Genomic DNA, 5,484 nt, shown 5'->3' on the forward strand with positions numbered 1-5,484 from the left:
GATGCCTTTTGTTCCCGGTTGATGCCACCAACCGGGACAAAAGGCCCTCCTGCCTGGGCAAGCCGCAGCGGCCACGTGGAGCCCCATCTGTCCCGCTTCGTGGGCGAACCGGGACTAAAGGTGTTGGCCTTTAGTACCGACACTTTAGTCCCGGTTCGGCAACCAAGACAAATGGGCCTTATGAACCGGAACAAATGGGGCTTTTTCTACTAGTGAGTGTGTGTTGCCCATGTGTACATATGTTGAGTTGCATCTATTTGATAGCGTGAGGCAACGTGGATGTAGCTGCACTAAGCAGGCCAGCAGTCGACCCACAATGAGGCGAGGGCATGTCGCATGGCATGTATAGAAATGGAAAAGGTACACTCAGACGGCTATAACTTGCTTATTGTGAGATGTACCATCGTCTCACCTGTGATGCTACCCTAATTGGTCGAACCAATAGTATAGCTGTCGAGAGCGGTTTTAGGAAGGCTCCAGGACCGGTTTTAGAACCTTTCGTGTGGCTTTTTATTCTCTATTTCTATGTGTTTCTTGTATCGATTTTCTTTAGTTTTTTTTTTCTTCTTCCTTTTCACGGTTTATTTTTCTTTCTCATTTTCTTTTTTATCATTTTGTTTTTTACAAATATATGTCACCCTTTTTAAAAAACATTGTACATATGAGCGAAATAGCTTTTTGCAGCACAGTGAACATTTCTAAAATACACGATGAACATTTTTTTTAAATGCATGTTGACCATTTTTATGATTCCATGTAAACCATGTTTAAGTACACGTTGAACATGTTTCTAGATGGTGCAAAACTTTCTTTATAAAATATGTGAATATATTATATTGTGAAAACATTTCTCAAAAATACCATGAACAAATTTGAAATGCGTAAACATTTTTCAGATGTCCCGAACATTTTTTGAATGGTATGGCATAACTTTTAGAGATTATGTGAATATATTTTTTACACTGTGTAATTTTTTTTGAGATGCCACGGACAGATCTTTGAAACACGTGAATATTTTCGAAATGTCACATACATTTTTATCAGAAATATATCAATATTTTTAAAACATGGTGCAAACATTTTTCTACACTGCATGAACGTTTTTTAAATGTGTGATCAATTGTTTACACATTCTGAATTATAAAAAATATTAAGAAAGAAAAGGAAAAATAAGAATGGTACGAATGACAAATCAAGGTTATCTAATGATTCTGCGCCAGCCCACTAATGAGTTCTTTCAGGTTTATGTGCCAGCTATATAGGTTCATTGCTCCAGCACAGAATACGATTAATCCGGCATGGCCAACGTGAGCTCCAAATAGTTTACCGATTAATTGATAAGTCTGGCATTCCAAGCCCACCAAGCAAAGCCGGTGATTTCTTGGTCACGACTAGCTAAAACGAAAGTTCTATTAAAGAGGTAATCCCACAAACCGGCGCTCACACCGTATGGGTTGCCTCCGATTTTAGCAAGCATCGAAAAGCACCAGGCCTATTTTGGTAAGCTTCTGAAAGCTTCGGCCTGTTATTTTGTCCGTTATTTTCTTCTTATTTTTTCATTTTTCATTTTTCATTTTTGTTTTCACTTTCCTTTTTTCATTGCAATTCCTTGAACTTTTTCCTTTTCTAAACTTCATGAAGTTCTTGAAACTCACGAACATTTATTCAAATTCATGAAATGTTTGAATTCTTGAATTTTTTTTCTTAAAATTCAGGAAAAAATATTATTCGAGAACTATTTTTGAATTTGTGAACTTTTCCCAAATTTCCTGAATTGTTTCAAATTTCATGAACTCTTTTTGTATTCATTAACTTTTCTTTCAAGTTGGTTAAGCTTTTGAACTCATGAACTATTTTTCAAACTCATGAACTTGTTGTAATTAGAAAATCACTTTTGAATTCGGAAAATTGTTTTTCAAATTGAGAACATGTTTTCCAATTCATTAATGTTATTCAAAAGCTTGAACTTTTTTGAATTTCATGAACATTGTTTCAAACACACAAACTTTTCTCAAATTAATTATTTTTTCGGGTTTCTGAATTTTTTAAAAAGTCAATATCTTAGTTGTCAACATTCTTCTTGGTCAACTGTCTTTGTGGTTAGCAGTCAATGTGCTCAAGTCCACATCATGTTTTTTTTTCGAAAAAGAGTAAACTAGAGCCAGCGAGCAACAGGTCTTCATGGGCCGCCGCTCACAGGCAAACTCGTGAGCGACCGCTTGCCAAGTAGCCCTTAAGGCCTTCCACTATGTGCCCGGTGCCAAATTGCTGAAAAGCAGGCCACGTATACATCGATGCCAAGTGAAAACCTTTTGGCATCGCTCCTACAACGTATACTAATTTGGCATCGATTGGAAGGCTGGCCCGCATGTATAAAAAAACAACGGAATTGACCCAACACCAGCGTCTCCCTGTAAAAAAACTGCCGTCGTCTTCCTCCCACAAAACTCTTTCCATCTATACGCGTAAAACTGCCATCGTCTTCCACCCACAAATCGGTTTCATCCCTCACCTCCTCTTCTCGATTTGATGCTTGATTATGTAGATCCATGTCAGATGGAGGTAGGGGGGCCAACGAATTGGGCTGGCCATCGCGGGGCGGAGGTCGTGAGCAGGACGACCTCGCGATGGAGGTTGCCGGCGACGACCCACGCAAGGGTACTTGCGGTGGAGGCCGCATCCAGATGGTGGTGGTCGCTGGTGGGCAGAGCTTGCGGTCGAAGGGCAGAGGTCGCGGCAGCAGTCGCGCCGGCGACGGAGCCTGGAGCGCAGGGAGTCGTGCGAGTGAGATACGGATTTTTTATTGCCTCGACTAATTTGGCATCGGAGCACCTACTTGCTCTGATGACTGGAATTTTTTCTTTGGCACCTCTCTGGCAACGGAGGGCATCGACGCTAAATAGCCAAAAGATGAATTTGACACCTCTTTTGGCCTACATAGTGGAGGGCCTGGCGTTGAAGAGGGGCACTCGCCGTGCCCAACAGTAGCAACATGAATGGCTTGGCACCCGCACTGTCCTGAACGCGCAATAATGCCTCATGGATATACATCGACAATTGATGAAGTGAACGGCTCTTCACAACGATAGTTGATGCGGTTTTTGTTTTTAGGGCGATATGTTCATTTACATGGCCAGTACCATGTAGACGATTTTACTCGGTTTGTAGCAGGGCTTTGCATGGCATTTTGTAGTGTCAAAACAAATCCGATTTGTTGATGCATTTTTTTGCTTGACCCATACTATTCTAGTAAGTTCCTAAGATTACTGTGACAATATCTTTTGGGAAATAATTAGGCTTCATCAATAAGCTAAATCTGTCGGTCAGCTCAGGAGGAAAAGGTCAGGAAATCTACTTGGTTGTTGTTTTGAAGGTGATGAGTGGTTGCTTATCGTTGACTCGTTGTATGGTACATGCCTAATGATACATTAGTAAAATATCTTTTCAGCCATGAAAGTGGCCCTACATTTTCCAATTGTAAGTATGTCAATAACAATTTGTTGTTGTTATTTACTAGCACAAATGCCCGCGCGTTGCAACGGGGCATACATATTCTATTGCGCAATATCAATTTTGTGCGACATATATAGGATACATATTATATGGTTCAATATCAACTGTGTGTACCACATATCTTTTTGACTATCACATACATCAGGTGACAATGTTGACATTTTTTACTGTTGAACTACTCCTTCCTCCACCCTACATATATGTCTCTTTGTGTTCGGTGTCATCTTACAAGATTCTCTTTCTCTATCGCTCGATCTTTGGATGACTCTCTAAAGAGGTTCATGTTAGCTGGGGTTTGCTCGTCTTGATTGATCGAATGATGGACGTTTTCCATCTAAAGAAAATGATGAGCGTTGCCTCATGTTGTAAGAAATGTTTAAATTTGCATTATTCCAAGTTTCTTTTTGTTCGAGGGTGATTGGTAAATGTGTCTATGGGGTAGCAACTCGAAAAACTGTATGAGTATTGTAGGAGTACCAAGGCACATGTACAATAGCTTTATGAGATAGCTTAAGCCACTATTGAATACAAAATAAAATTTGGCAATAACTTTAATGGGAAAATTGCACTGACCCTTTAGAAATGCAAATATTCACTCATACCCGCTGCAGAGTATGCAAAAGTTCATACATTAAAAAGCATACAATAGAGCAGGGGTGGCTGATTGTCTCTTCAACTAAGGAAAAATTAGATAGCAAAGAGATAGATTCCCAAACTATGATTTTAGGCATGGAAAAAATTACTGTTCATCAATTAAAATGACATCAGTAATTAGCCAAATCTGTAAGAACTATTCTGATGTTGTACTGTTTTTTAATATTGATAGTCATATTCGGCAGCTAACTTGTGTGCCTATAATTCCATGCCTTTTCATTTTATAAGCTTTAGGACAGAATAAAACTGTGTAGTACCGAGGTCCACACCAGTGTACTTTTCCAATTTACTTAATTAACTTTGCACAGATGCTCACTGTCATAGTATTGTTTATTTGAGGCACTACCATTGCTTTTGAGCTATACTTTCAGCTTGCAGCTTGCTCCTCACACACACGTACGCGTATTTTTGCCTCTTTGTATGTACTCACGTGCCCCAGCCTGAGCTCTTTTTGCATGTGTGTGTATGTGCGTAGGCCATGTGTGTTCCTCGTTTTTGAGGATAAAATCGAATCCACACCTGACCCTCTAATTGCTGCTTGCTGATTATTTTTTGCTGCAGACTAGACCCAACATCGGTCTGCCGAAGTTTCCTTCATACGAAAAAAACATAAAACAGGACCATACAAAGTAAAACCAAACCAAGAATATCTATTTTTTATAATACTCCCTCCGTCCCAAAATTTTTGTCTTAGATTTGTCTAAATACGGATGTATCTAGTTACGTTTTAGTGTTAGATACATATGTATCTAGACAAATTTAAGACAAGAATTTTGGGACGGAGGGAGTAGTAGGTATAGATTCTTGTCCTCAATAAAAGAATATGCCTGCCCGGAGTTGTAATGAGCAAACAAACCTACAAGATTATTTCACAGGGGAACCCGAAACAATAAAAATGGCCCATGAGTAGGGCCGAATTTACTGTACCTCCACCCTGGGCACATGCCTGGGCTGGACCGTGCGGCGTAAGTTAATTTTCGAACTTGGCAAAATCACTGAAACCGACACAAAATGACAATCCATCTTGAAATATAATGAGGGGATGCTGAACTAGGTTAGTTAAGCCGTTTTATGTCATTTTCGGCGTTGCTCGCGACAACCATTAGCAATAGTAGAGACGAAAGCGGAGCGGAAACGAACAAAACTAAGTGCTATCACATTTATTTTTCATAAATTTTTTTGTAGAGGTGGAAACGAATATAGAAACCTTTGAAATGAATACTTAAACCGATACTATCGAAAACAAACACGGAGTGAATACAAAGCAGATACAGAAACATAAGTGAGAGTCGACCAAAACTTTAAAAACCCTCGACT

The sequence above is a fragment of the Triticum dicoccoides genome, chromosome 1B (genome assembly GCF_002162155.2).
Source record: "Triticum dicoccoides isolate Atlit2015 ecotype Zavitan chromosome 1B, WEW_v2.0, whole genome shotgun sequence".
Classification (NCBI taxonomy): domain Eukaryota; kingdom Viridiplantae; phylum Streptophyta; class Magnoliopsida; order Poales; family Poaceae; genus Triticum; species Triticum dicoccoides.